Source organism: Mus musculus, chromosome 12 (genome assembly GCF_000001635.26).
Source record: "Mus musculus strain C57BL/6J chromosome 12, GRCm38.p6 C57BL/6J".
NCBI classification, from domain to species: domain Eukaryota; kingdom Metazoa; phylum Chordata; class Mammalia; order Rodentia; family Muridae; genus Mus; species Mus musculus.
Genome location: NC_000078.6, coordinates 54,526,786 through 54,542,390, shown reverse-complemented (window position 1 = coordinate 54,542,390; position 15,605 = coordinate 54,526,786).

The following is a 15,605-nucleotide window of genomic DNA, read 5'->3' as shown; positions in this document are numbered from 1 at the left end:
TATGCAGGCTTGACAAAGCATCATTTTTGAAACATAAAATTAAATACAATTGAAAAGGTCTGTCCTAAAACTTCTCGGATAGGACAATGTTATGTAGTAAATGTAGGAATTAGACTTAACTTTTTCCTTTTATTGAATAGCTCCTCCCCTCACAGAATATGACCTGGTTACAGTTTCTCCCCCATCTACTCTTCCCAGTTCTTCCCCACCTCTCCTCATATCTGGATCTATTCTGTCTTAGTAGAAAACAAGCAGGCATCTAAGGTGTCTAAGTCACTGCTGTATTGCTGTGAAGAGACACCATGACCATAGCAACTCTTTTTTTTTTTTTTTTTTTTTTTTTTTCTTTTTCAAGACAGGGTTTCTCTGTGTAACCCTGGCTGTCCTGGAACTCACTCTGTAGATCAGGCTGGCCTCGAACTCAGAAATCCTCCTGCCTCTGCCTCCCAAGTGCTGGGATTAAAGGCCTGTGCCACCACCGCCTGGCTTGACCATAATGCTTGTCCTCTTAAAAAGGACAGCATTTAATGGTGGGCTGGCTTACAGTTTCAGAGGTTTAGTCCATTATCATCATGGCAGGGAACATGGCGGCATGCGTGGTGCTGGAGCAGTAGCTGAGAACGACATCCTGCTCTGTAGGCTGCAGACAGAGAGAATTGGGCCAGACATGGGCTTTTGAAACCTCAAAGCCCCAGTGATACTCTTCTTCCAACGTGGCCACACCTCCCAATCCTTCTCAAACAGTACGACTCCCTGATGACCAGGCATTCAAATATATGAACCTATGGGGCCATTCTTATCCAAACCACCACATAAGTGTTAATAATAAAATAAAGTATAATATAGCAAGATAAAACAAAACTAACACTGACATAGGACAAGACAAACAAACAAGCAAACAGACAAACAGAAGGGAAAGAGCCCAAGAAAAGTTACAGAAGCACAAGAAACAGTTTTAGACACAGAGATTTGTTGGCACTCAGGAATCCCATTAAAACACTAAACTATAAGCCATAATATACGCTCAAGGGACTTGAAAGGTAAAAAAGAAAGAAAAAATATATAAAAAAGAAAGTTAAGCAAACAAATGGGAGATGCTTTATGAGATAAAGAGCCTCCTAAGGTGCTGCTGAGTTAATTTTCTGTTGGTCATCTAGTGCTGCGTGAGCAGCCTGTCCTTAAGAATAGTTTGCTTCTCTGGTGAGGAAATTTAGAAAACTAAATTTCCATTTGCAAGTGATTACCAATTGGAGAATGCTTCTGGGGTAGGGATGGGGGCTGTGCCTACTTCTCCTTTCAGCTCTAGGGCCCCATCTGGTGTAGACCTGTGCAAGCTCTGTGGCTGTGGTCTCAGCCTCTGTGAGTTCATCAGCCCTGTGGATTTAGGGGACCTTGTTTTCTTAGTGTCCTCTATCTCCTTCCAGCTTTTTCTGCCTCCTTCTGTGTGGTGGAATGGGGGCATTCCCTGAGCCCTAAGAGGAGGGACTTTATAATGATATCTCATTTAGGACTGTGCGGTCCAAGGTCTTTTACTCTCTGCTTAACGTCTGGCTGTGGGTCTCTGCTGTAGGAGTAAGTTTCCCCGATGATGCAGAGCAAGACACTTCCCCAGCTGGAATGTGTATTTAATTCTTGATCACAAAAGAAAGAAGAAACTGCCTTGACCTTTTGTGTTAAAAATGAAATGAATTTTTGGAGATATGAAATTATTTTTTGAAGAAAATATCTGCAATAATTATGCGAGACATAGGTTAACAACCTCACTGTATATAAAGTCCTTAATATTCAGTAATTCAAAATTAAGACCACAGTCAAGGGCAAAGACATTAACAAAAGATTTATAAGTGGCTAGCATAACTTTAAACACACTCAACTTCAGTGATAGAAGCAACCGGATTTACTGTGCAGAACACCAATCAAATTTACTATATACAGGAATATTTCCATGCATTGCATCTGTAAAGACCAGGGCTCCTCTTCACTAGCTGTGATGTCCTTTCAGACACTGCTGGGGAAATGGACAGAAAAGATGCATTAGCAGTCTTGGAAAAGAAATTGACCTACAATTAATTCTACTTCTGGGATCTCTCTTAGAGACATAATTAGAAGCCTAAATAAAGACTTGTTCACACTGATGGTATCTGTGTAATTGTTCACAACTAGATAACAGATATGACAGTGAATTTTAGTTAAGACATGAAACAAATTTTATTTTGCAGCTTTAAAAAAATGAGGCACTAGGCAAAGGACTATGAAGAAACTTTTCGAGGTGTGCCTTAGGGTTTTATTGCTGTGAGGAGACACCATGACCAAGGCAACTCTTATAAAGGACAACATTTAATTGGGGATGGCTTATAGGTTCAGAGGTCCAATCCTACCATCATTGTAGGAAACATGGAGATGTGCAGGCAGACGTGGTGCTAGAGAAGCTGAGCGTTCTACATCTTGATCTGCAGGCAGAAGAAGGAGACTGTGCCATTTTGTGTATAGCTTGAGCATTTGAGATCTCAAAGCCTACCCTCACAGTGACACACTTCCTCCAACAAGGCCACACCTACTCTAAGGTCACACCTTCTAATAGTGCCATTCCCTATAGTCCAAGCATTGAAATATATGAATCTATGGGGGACTTCCTATCTGAACCATCACAGGGCAATACAATTATTCATAAAACATGTCTTAATTTGGGCAGTAGCTGTTCTACATGCTTGAATTTTTGAGATTTACTTTTATATGTACAAGTGTTTTACATACGTGTGTGACTGTGTACCATGTGTAGGTAGTGCCCATGGAGGCAACACCAGGGCGCCAGATCCTCCTGGAACTAGAGTTACAGATGGTTGTGAGCTTCTATATGGTTGCTGGGAATGGAACCCAGGTCCTCTGGAAAAATAATCAACACACTTTTTTTTAAAATTGTTTATTGGTAGCCAGATAGACAGTGGTGGCGCACGCCTTTAATCTCAGCACTTGAGAGGCAGAGGCAGGCAGATTTCTAACCTGGTCTACAGAGTGAGTTCCAGGACAGCTAGGGCTATACAGAGAAACCCTGTCTCAAAAAACCAAACCAAACCAAACCAAACCAAACCAAACCAAACCAAACCAAACCAAACCAAACCAAGCCAAACCAAACCAAATCAACCAACCAAATAAACAAACAAAAAACAACAACCCCCCAAAAACCCCAAAACAAACCAAAAAACCAAATAAATTGTTTATTTGTTATTTTATTTATATACATTTCAAATGTTTTCCCTTTCCCAGTTTCCCCTTTGCAAGAGGTTCCCAGGACCCAATGGGGATGACATTAGCTGAAATACCCAACAAAGGGGAGAGAGAAACTGCAGTCAGCACTCTTAACTTATGAGAGGAATTCTAGCCTAGAATTGGAATTTCTAGATGCTTTTCTGGGTGGGAATAACATAAAAACATAACTTTTTAGTAATATCAGTTGCTAAATACATACAATATATTAAAAATACCTCAAATTCCAGTATTCTTTGATGATAACTTTACACATGTGTAGTCTCATAAAAATCTGATGGTGTTCAGTTGAATTAAGCAAATCTTTCATGCAAATTCCCTTACCACTACTAATATCGCCACCAATATTTCAGTGCTTTAAAATTATTTTGTATGAATCAAATAAACATTGGCAGAGAACTCTATCCTATTAGGTATTAATCTTTACCTAGCCAGCTCTGCCTACTTGGGAAACTGAATACTCAAATTGTAATTTAGATTTCCAATTATTAATATTCACTTTGGTGTGAAGTTATGACTACACAGAGAAACCCTGTCTTGAAAAAAAAAAAAAAAAAAAGAAGGTGGACTTTGAAGTCTCAGATGCTGAAGCCACACCCAGTGTCACAGTCACTTCCTGCTGCCTTCAGATCTGGATATAGAACTCTCGTCACCATGTCCGCTTTCATGCGTCAAGCCACGCAGATAATGGACTCACTCTGAACCTGAAAAGGAGTCCCAATTAAATGTTTTCCTTATTAAAAATTGCCATGATCATGGTGTCTCCTTCACAGCAATAGAAACCCTAACAAGATAGGCAGCCTGCAAATATTGTCTTATGGTCCAGCTTAAGGAAAGGGGTTGTTAGGACTGCAATTGGACAGTGTGAATGAGCTTAGATCACAACCCGCTGTAACAGGGAGACCCACTGACAACCTCTCGCTAAGTTTTCTGATCTGTAGGTTGGGAGCATCTCCTAGCATGGAGGAGTAAATGAGATACCATATTTACATATAAACATTGAGCACAGTGGTGGGTCCCTGTAAGTACAGTGAGTGCTAGCTGTTATTATTAACATTTCTCCCATCTGGGAGAATTTTGGTGGAAGGAAAATTTAAACTGTGTTTTGAAAGATAGACTAAATATTTCCTAAAAATTAAAATAACTTTGAAAGTAACATAAGCAATACATATTCACTGCAGACAAGTAGGGATAAAAGAAAGATGGAAGCCAAATAAGGAAACCGACATGAGTCTGCAGCAGGGGCTGGGCTGTGTTAGGCAGAGCTGGTGAGGAAGCATTTTCTGTAGAAGACCGGCACAGGGAGGCGGAGGAGAGTGTCCATTTGGATGGACAGAAGCCAAAGCTCCTTTAAGGGCAGGTTGGGACGTCAGGATGGGCCAAGTGGTAGAAAGCTTGAATTCCGGTCTTTATCCAATAGCACTGGGAATGTAAAAACTATATTTGTATGTTGAACACAACTAGATAAAATTGCTGTTTTGGGGGACAGGATGTGCTTTTAAAGGATACTGCTGTCCACAAAGCAGACTATTGATATTACAAATTAGGCCAAACCTAGCTGAAGATCTTTTGGCTCATACTACCCTCCTCCTGTGCGTTATTTGGATCGACACATAAAGATAAAGTCTTTCGGATTTAGCAACTCCGGTTTCCTATAGGCGTGGCCGATACCCCCACCCCATGATGTATTAAAACAGGGTCTCACGTAACCCAGGCTGGCCTCCAATTCACTACATAGCCAAGACCAGCCTCAAACTCTGGAGCCTCCTGCCCCCACCTCCCAGGTAATGAGATTATGCGCATGCGCCATCACTCTTGGCTCCTGGCTGAAAAATTTAAAGCCATGATTGTAGGCAAGCCTTTGCTTGGCAACAGGCTTGATACATCTCTGTAAAAGCGGGAAGAATACTCTGAATGAACCCCAAGAGAGCGTGCACAATTCCAGACTCTGAATAAAACCTCTGTCTTCCACAAGGAGCTCCTTGGAGTCCCTAGAATTCCTCTTGGGGGAGTGAACAGTGTTCGCTGTGAACAGACTCGTAAGTGTGTTGACTTAAACGAAAAACCTCTAGGGAGGAAAAAGTCATCAATCTAACTTGTAAGAAACATGGACGCTGGAAGAAGTGTGAGGATTTCAATTTGGAACAAGAGATGAAACAGAACAGAATTACACAGAGCAATGAGAGAGCCAAGGATTGTCTCCAGGGTGGATGGAGCTGGCGCTGAGAGGAACTTGGTTACCCGTTCAGTGTGGAAATGGAGAAACATGAATTCCCAGAGTCAACCAATCCAGAAGGACCTTCAGGACCTCATTTACTGTCCTCCAAATGAGCGATGTAGCTCTTTCTTTTCAACATCTCCCATATTTTTTTTTTTTTTTTTAATGTGTGAATGTTCTTTATGAGTGACTCCTTGTTCAGGTTTGTGTGAATGGGAACAAAGCCTTCTGGGACAGACTCAGGAAAAAAAAAAACAACCCAAGGTTATATAGTTGACACTGGGAACGCAGCAATTGCTTTGCTGTGAATTTTGAGACTTTTCAGTTCCTATAGTTTTCTGTGGGATTTTTGAATTAAAAAAAAAAAAAGGAGGAGGGGTGGATAGAGAGATTGTCTCAGGACAGTGGATCATTTTTTGTTTCTTTATGGTCCCTAACAGGAAGTCTGAAAACTCCCTCACAAAGAACTAAAAAACCATTATGTTAATTCACCAGCCATCAATACTATGAGTAATTCCCCAAAGTCATAAAACAACACTGCATCATAGTAAGGACAGAGCTGCCTTTCATAGAGGGTAGTTGGGGAGTTTCAAAGTCCCTACAGGCCATGGCAGATGGAGGCAGGAGGCAGGAGGCAGGAGGCAGGAGGCAGGAGGCAGGAGGCAGGAGGCAGGAGGCAGGAGGCAGGAGGCAGGAGGCAGGAGGCAGGAGGCAGGAGGCAGGAGGCAGGAGGCAGGAGGCAGAGGCGACCAGGACTGGCTCCTCCTCTCCTGATGCTTTCCTGATGCTCCCCCTCCCCCCAAGCAGCATCTGGGCTTTCTTAAGGACCATTTAAATGTCTCCAAGCCTGCTGACCAGTTTTCAGTTCCTTAGGCACGCATGGTGGAAAGAAAGAACCAATTCCCAAAAGTTATCTTTTGGCTTCCACATCTATACCACAGCATGATTTACCTCTGTGACTGGGCTGCTGTGCAGATTATCGGGGCGCGGGGGGGGGGGGGGGGGGGGAGGGGTCAGAAGGGACATTCAGCTGTCATGTAGATACTAAAAGAGCCTTCTGTCCTCCAGTATTGAAAATAGCCATGTAAAAGACTTGATCGTGGGGGCCAGAGATGGCTCAGTGGCTAAGAGCACCAGCAGCTCTCCTAGGGGACCCGGATCTGATTCCAAGCGCTCACATGGCAGCTTATAACTGTCTGGAACTCCAGTTCCAAGGACTCTGATGACTTCAGTCTCCTGTGCAGAAAGCCAGCCTTGTTTATGGTTCAGTGACACACATAAAGCAAAGCACCCTTACCTAAAAAAATCATCAGTGCGAGGGGTTCTCAGAAGTTAGAATTAAAATAATAAATACTTCAGAGTAAAGAATGTGAGTACTCTATGGTGTCATTTATGCTTTTATGTTAAATCATTGCTGGAAATATTAATTGTATCAGGTTATAAGCATTAGGTATTCGTTACTGATGGTAATTTAATATTTTCTTCTCAGGATCATCTAGACTTAGACTACACTTAGTATCTTCAACAAGACACGGTGAGATAACAGATTCAACAAACAAAATAAAAACAAGCATTGCTGAAAAATGTAACACTCATTTATTCTTAGGATTCTTTTTTCTCCCAGTAATTACCATATTAAATTAAATTAAGCAAAAACTATAGTGCTTTCTGTCTCCAGGGGTGAACTCTGAAGCGAACGTCTTTTCTCACTGAGGCATCTGCAGCTGGCTGTCTGAAATCACTTGTCTCCTGGTTTCTCAACTCATTCTGTCTCTTTCAGATTATTTTTTATCGCTTACCGCTCGCTTCCTCATGAACGTAGAAGCTATGGAATGGAGATAAGACAGAACTTAGTTAATTTTGCCTTTTATTACTGACTGGTTAAGGGGGAAATTGAAAGGGAAAAGAAAGTTAAAACAGCCAGAAGAGGATGTAAAACTATCTCTGGTCTCTTTATCTTTCATCTAGTCCTCAGATGACGCAGTGATCAGCAATCAGATCCCTGCCCCCGTGAGCTTTCCTTTGGAGAAAGGAAAGCGAATGCCGAATGCCATAAATGCTCAGCAGAACTGTTTGCAGTGTTAAATGAATTCAGATTCTAAGGAAAGGTGGAAAGATTTGTTGGCAAGACTATAAGGGATGAAGGCCTCGCCACTGGGTGTGCTAATTAAGCCCACCTCATTCTCACATACCTTGAAAAATTACAGCACCCCTGGCTGGCCCTTTAACAAAGACCTCGTCCTGCATTTATGGAACTGATGAGACCCATTGATAAATTTGAAGTTCTGCCCCCTTGAGAGTCCATTGAGATTTTTCTCACATATTTCTTAAGTTTTATCTTAATCTTGCATAGAAGATAATCTTTAGAAATTCTTTCCTCTGTAGACCACTCTGCTTTTCCATAAAATACTCTTGCAAATAAGTCTGAAGTTTTTTTTTTTTTTTTTTTTTTTCCAACACAATGCCTGCAGCAACATGCATGATAAATCCTTTCTTGGCCTCAGCTTTCTGTAACCTTCTCCATCCCTCACAATGACACGCACTTTCTCTCATTCATCTTTTATTACAATTCAATATTGTGCTTGAATATCATTAGCTGGCTCTCAGCATTCCCTTCCCGCTCTCTCCCTTTTTTCCTCTAAAGGACAAACTACTGTTGTTGTGCACATTTCATCTGGAAATTGACTCTGGTGTTATAGGTTCTAATATATTTACACAACAGGTACAGAAAGGTATTGGAAAAAAGAAGAAATATTTTTAACATCGTAAACCTCTAGCAAAAATATGTGTGTAATAGAATCTGGTACTGTGGTATTACACACATTACAACTGTCACTGTGACTTAGAGCCTTAGTTTAGCTGAAAGAAAATCTATAACCCCAGAAATGCAACAACGCCTGAGTCACAGTTCAGGGTAATAAATGTTTTTCACAGAATACTGTAATCTATATTTCCAAAGCTGATGCAACAAAGGAATTTCTACTAGAAATCTTTCAATTTCATGGGTGGAGGCTCCAACGAAGAAAGAAACAGAGAGGAGGAAAGGTATTTAGGAAAAAAAAAAGATACACTTGGGTGATGTCATGAAAGAGCTGGACACTCAGGAGCCTCAGACACATGCCTAGGGAATTCTGGTTTTTTTTTTTTTTTCTTCTTTTCATCTGTGGAAAATCAGAGAGAGAGAGAGAGAGAGAGAGAGAGAGAGAGAGAGAGAGAGAGAGAGAAACAGACACACAGAGAGAGACAAAGAGACACAGAGCCAGAGAGACCAGAGAGAGAGGGGGGGGCACAGACAGACACACGCGTGCGCGCGCGCACACACACACACACACACAGAATGAAAGATTGAGAGAGAGGGAGAGGGAGAGGGAGAGGGAGGGAGAGAGAGAGATTGAGAGAGTTAACCTCATTAACAACTTTAAGGGTGGACTGCTTTTCTTTGCAAGGGGAGAGCTACTCTCCGTTGGGAGGAGGAAACTGGCAAGAAGACTCTGACCAGAAGGCCAGGGGCTTTCTGCAAGCTGGAGAATAGCTGTTGTCTTAGACAGGGTTGATAGTCTGAGGAACATTCTCAATCGCCCATGCCTGCCACTCACGTTCTTTATTTAGTTAGGGGTGTTGGCAGATGCAGAGAATCTGGATGGCAAATAGCAGTCCCATGGAAAGACTGAAAAAACAAAAAACAAAAAACAAAAAAAACCCCAACAACCCGAAAAACAAAACCATAAAACCACAAACATAGTTGTTTTAATTTAGCGAGCCTCCTTGTCTCTGGCTATCTGGAGCAGCCATTTTTTGATATGAAAGCAGGATAAAGAACATTAAAAAAAAAAAACCATTTAAAGGAGCATGCATAAGAACTTGTCACATTGAGTCTTAGAAGTGACTTTGTAGGATGGGACAGACACTTTTATCTCTCACATGCTAACCTCCTACACATCCCTCAAGAACTCCTCCAATGCCCCTATTGGCTCCAGAGGAAGACATGAATCTCTCCCACCTGTTGGCTCCGGAGGACTCCTGTCTGTATTCCTTTTATAGCATTTATGATATTCTGAAGTTAGTTGTTCACATAGGCAGCAGATCAATTTGCTGAAGTTCAATTCCCCAAAGTCATTTAGCCAAATTAAATTCACCAAAAGTCAATTGAGGAAATCAATTTGCCTAAAGCAAATTTTTCTACTAGTCTGTGATTTATTCATCATAAGCTCCTGGTGGCAGGAGCTGCGCCTCGTTCACTCTTGGCGCTCCTCCACCGCTCAGAGTGTATCGCTAGGGGTATTGCAGGGGTTAGTGGATGGTTATTGCTGATTGAATTTAATTGAATATAATTATAATACAGATGAAATAGCTTCATATTATTCTTGATTTCCCATATGTTTACCCTTTCCATCTTGGTGGGAAGGGGCAGGCCACACCTCGCTAGAGTGCAGAGACCCTGAGAAGTGTTCCAGCCTGACTGTCCTACAGGCATCTTGTTTGCATAGATTTATGTGAGAAATCTCTCCCTTTATTAGATTTGGACTCTCTGGGCCTCTCAGGAGCTTGTGGCCGGCTGGCTTTGCTGTACCTCTTAGGAGACGCCATCTTCCCATGCTTTTGCTTCACCAGCCCTTTTAGTCAGTGTCGTTGATTCGTTACACGTTCATCACCCCTGGTTATCACCATAGACTGGACTTTTGAACTCACCGAAAATTCACATGTTGTATTTTAATCCCCACGTGACTGTTTGTGGGTGGAGCCTTTGATAAGGGACTACATGATAAAGGTGTAGCCATTACGTATGGGATAAGTCCTTTTATAGCAGAGACCCAATTATCAGAAGATGCCTATTTCCAAACCAGAACGGGATCATTAACAAGCACAGAATCTGTCACTGCCTTAATGTGCATGTCTGAGTCTTCAAACTCCAAGAACATATTCTTGTTCTGTAGAAGCTGCCCAGTCTATTCTGTTATGCTATAAAAGCCTGACAGACCAAGGTGAGAACAAGCCCCGAGAAGTGGGCCATTGCAGTAACAAATATCTACAGGTTGGAAATAGCTTTGGAACTGGGTCATGGGTAGAGTCAAGAAGAATTTTGAGTGAAAATATGGATGTTAAGAAAGACTCTGGTAAGGGCTCAGAAAGAAGAGAGAGATCTGGGATTCAGCCTCGATCTTAGGGGTGCCCGTGTCATGACAGACAGAAGGATGGAAGGAATATAGGTGGCAGAGGCCATTCTGCCGAGGTCACAGAAATGATGAACACGTTATTGAACAACTAGTTAAAAAAAAATCTGCTTCGTGGCATTTGTGTTCTAGTGTTCTGTGTAAGAATGAAGTGAAATATTTACCCGGAGGGAATCTTTGCAAAAAGTGTTAAACATTCAGACTAACTCACTTTGAGAAGCTAGTAAATAATAAGTTGAAGAACAGAAAAAATAAATAAGTTAAAGACAGAACTATTTATCCCAGAAGGGATAGTTGGGGGCTGGGGAGGTGAGCCAGAGGGTAAGGGCTTTCTGTATAAGGTTAGGAGTTTGGGATCCCAGCACTCACTTCAATGCCTGGTGGGTGATGCAGTCCACCTATAATCTCATCAGCCACAGGAGGCAGAGGTAGGATTCCCGAGCAAGCAAGTTAGCTGTGCTAGCTAAGTAGGTGCACTCTGGGCTCAAGGGAGGGACTCTGTTTCAATATATACTGTCAAGAGCAATGGAAGAAGACACCAGTGTCAACCTCTGGGCTTCACACACAAGTGCCTATGTGCATGCCTGTCATTCACATATGGCCTTGTACATGTGAACATGCACACACACACACACACACACACACACACACACATCCTGTACATGGTTAGATGAGAGCTGTCACATTCCAGGTGGTATGGCAGGCTTGCATGTACTGAAGAGGGTAAGAATGCCTAGAGACTTCTAGGGCACGGCTAAATGACCATTTGAGAAGGACATTTGTTAACCCTCTTGACAAAAAGCTAGAAATATTGTTCAAGACAATGAAAAATGATCCTGAGAGCAATTGAGAGATTTTTAGGCCTGAGCTCCTATTACTGGGCCAGTGTGCAAAGGTCCCTAGAGAAGAGTAGTTATAATGAGCAGGTTCCCCTTTCTCTATCCTGTAGGCCAGTGGTCTCTACACAAGGTCTCATGGCCGGGACCCTCTCAGAGCAGAGGCACATGCTGTGCCCAGCAGACTCGGGTAGGCATGGCTGCCTCCACCCAGATCTCAAAGACCAAGCTCACTTGCAAGCAGGAGGGATGTCGGACTTCAGTGGTTGGTCAAGCCCTGTAGGACCCAGGCAGAACTTAAGTGCATGGCTTTCCCACTGAGCCTTGGGGCATGCCTTTATCTCCTCAGTAGGATGAAGCCACAGCATTGAGCAAATGAGAAAAGGAAACATTTTTTTTTTTTTTTGAGACAGGGTCTTTATATGTAGCCCAGGCTGGCCTCAAACTTGTTATCTTCCTGCCTTAGTTTCTACAGTGCTGGGATTACAGGCCTGTATCATCATACCCTTCTACCTTGTTTGAGAGATTCTCTTGTTCATTGCTGTATAACCTTGACTAGCTGGCCTCAGAGCTTCCTGGGAATCTCTTGGCTCTGCCTCCCACTTGGCTGTAGGTACACTAGAATTGCAGATGTACAGTCCTACATCTGGAGGGTTACGAGGATCTGACTTTGGTCTTCATGCTTGAGTGGTAAGCACTTTATCCACTGAGCCACCTCCCTAGCCCTACTACTGGGGAGATTTGGAAAGAATGTGACTTGTTGGGTCTCTCAGGTTCTTACCTGGGGAGACATTTTGTCTTAGGACCATGTCCTATGTAGCTTGGGACCTAGAAACTCTAGCTAGGGGAGCAGAGGGAATATAGAAGACAGAGACACACACACATTGAAGGTAGGATCAGGTGGGGCTCTCTCATGCCATTACTTCTGCCTGGAACCTCAGCATGGGCATTAGGTACAGTGTGGAGGGAAGGGTTAGCTAATTCTGTTAGGAGTCTCTGCAGGCAAGCAGTCGGAGCTGCAAACATTTGGGAAGAGGAAGTCAAAGCTGCGAGTCTTTGCACACATGGATCGATCATTCGTACAGCTACACATGGACGCTGGAGGAGAGCTTTGCCTTTGAGCCTGGGCAATAGCTTTGCCAATTTTTCCCAGGGGGCAATGGGTCTTGGAGTCCTTGACAGGGCATGCTTGCTCATGTCGAAGTACACATTCACTTAAGAATTCATTCATTCAGGGTTTCCTCTGCTCCCTACACCTCAAAGGACACATATTGTTCTTTGAGTTTCTCTCTGTCTGACTTACATGGCACTTAGAGTTTTGAGTTGTTGGGATGAATAAAGACTTTGAATGTAGAATGTATATATTCTATATTTAAGAAAGACATCGGTTTTCAGGGGCTGAGGATGGAAGACTCTACATTTCAATGTTTATCTCTTTAAACGTCATATGGAAACCTAATCTCCAGGGTGATAACCTTTAGACGAGAGGGGTTTGGGAGGCAATGAAGTCATGAGGGCAGAGCCCTCACCAGTGAGATTAGTGCTCTCATAAAAGAGACTTTAAGATGCTCTCTTGGCATTTCTGCCATATGAAGACAGTGGAAAGCTTTGGTTCTTGGTTTGCATGCAGTAATCTATTTTAATTTTTATGGTGGTAAAATGTCAATTTTATGTGTGATCTTCTATCCCAGAGCATCCATCCAGTTGCCCTCAAAACAGTGGAATGTGTGGCCTCTGCTGCTGCAGAGGTGTCCTGAAACTACTTAGGATAACAGTTTTACCCTTGTGTAATACACAGTTCACTCAGCCAAGCAGTGTTTTAGTATTTTTGTTTAAAAAAATCTCTAATATCTAGACCCAAGGAAGCCATGTAAACAAAAAATGTGGAACTAGTGGTAAAATAAAACTGGTAGAGAGAAAATATATAAGGCTTAGACATGGCTATGGCTAAGATTAATTCTTCAGTAAGCCCCAGTTCACATCCATCTTTTAACCATAGTCAGAGAACAAAGTGTTGCAGAAAGTGATAAACCCCTCTGGAGCTGAGCTTACTCTATAACACACCCCAAACAAAGCCTCAGGATTGTTTCTTTGGCGAGCCCTTCTATCCAGTACTCGCCATCATAGGCTGAGAAGAGTCTCATTTATGAGCCAATACTTTCATCTGTCAATACCTCCATCTTGGACTTCCCAGTTCTGAGAATTCTGAGAATAAGTTTCTATTGTTTGTGAGCCCACCATCCTTTGTTATTCTGGACCAAGGCAGATATGAGGAATGGAGAGGATGGCTTTCCTATTCTCTCTGAGAACTTGAAAACTTCAAATTTGGATATCAACAGTACCCAAATGTTCTCGTTTCAGCTTTATTGCTGCACTAAAATACTCTGACAAAAAAAAAAAAAAAAAAAAAAAAGGGTTTATTTCAGATTTGGGTTGCCAGGGCCAACTTGAAACAGAAACCATGGAGAAAGATGCTGCTTTCTGGGTGATTGGCTTGTATTTAGCTGGTTTTCTTTTTTAAGATTTAAAATTTTTAATTATGTCTCTCTCTCTCTCTCTCTCTCTCTCTCTCTCTCTCTCTCTCTCTCTGTGTGTAGAGTGTTGTATCATCTGTGAGTGCATGTAATTGCAGTACCTGCAGAGGCCAGAAGAGGGTGTTAGATCTCCTGGAGCTGGAGGTTGTTGTGAGCCATCTGATTTGTTTAGTTCTTGAATAATGAATATTGAATATGTCCCTTGAGTTCTTTCATTTCAGCCTGGCAAGAAACCCAAATGACATTAGGGCCAATCAGATCCAACTCTGATCTCATCATTAATAGCTGTGTGACCTTGAACTCATTTTCTTCATTTGGAAAGTGAGGGTGATAAAAATCCCTTACACATACACAAATTATTTTAAGGTAAGTATTATCTGGGAACACTGAAAAGTTCTTGGAACTGGGACCTAGGCAGGATAAAGTGTGAAAAGACAGATTTTTTTTTTGTATTGTATGAGCCTGTCACCAAACGCCCCTTTGCATATTCTTGAACTTATTGGTGAACATACTTAAAAGTGACTCAGAAGGAAACTCTGCAATTCATCACATTAGAGAGAAGAAGAAATAGGGCAGCAAGCTGAAGGTCTTGACATGTGTTCAGAGGAGGGGGTGGAGAGAGGATAAAGAGAAAACCACAGCTTTAATAGAGCAAGTGGGGGCAGGTGAGATGGTTCAGCTGATAAAGACGCTGGCTGCCAAGCCTGGGACCTGAGCTTGATCCTTGGAGCCTATGTGAGAAGAAAATTGACCCCCAAAGTTGTCTTCTCACTTCCATATGTGCAATCTTGGGAGCGCGCGTGCACGTGTGTGTGTGTGTGTGTGTGTGTGTGTGTGTGTGTATGCGCACACACACACACACAATAATACTGACATAAATAAAGGAGAGTAATTTTTTAAAATGGAACAAGTGTAAAGATACTTTGAAGGATCTGAAGGTTAATATTGTCAACTTGGCAGGATCTGGAACCACTTAGGAGATGCCCTGGGCGGGCCTGTGAGGGATTATCTAGATTAGGTTAACTGAGGTGGGAAACTCACTTTAACCATTCTATGGGATGGACTTTTAGACTGAATAAAAAAGACAAAGTCTTAAACTGAATAAAAATGACCTCAAGCATTCATCTTTCTGCTTTCCGACTGGGGTACAATGTGGCCATTTGTCTCCCACTGTTAACACTGTACTTTCCCAACCACAGTGGACTGCTGCTCTGAATGGCCCAGAATTTGAGATGTGTATGAGGTAGGAAGCATCTGTCACCGTCAGGTCATTTTTCTAGTTAGCTTTGGGCTAAGTTAAAGCCGTTGTCGGTGACATGCTGGTGCATTAGTGGCACAAACATTGTGGGTGTTACTAACTACTGTCTGATTGGATTTAAGGCCCATTCCACAAGATGGAACCCATGCCTGACACTGCTTGGGTGGTCAAGAACCTGAGACCGGATAGGCCATGAGCCTAGAGGAAAGTCAAAATCTAATAATCTGCTGAAGGAAAAATAGCAATAAAAGGACTTCTAATGATATTCTGCTATACCCATAGATCAGTGTCTCATTCAGCCAGCATGAGAGATGTTTCCTCCTT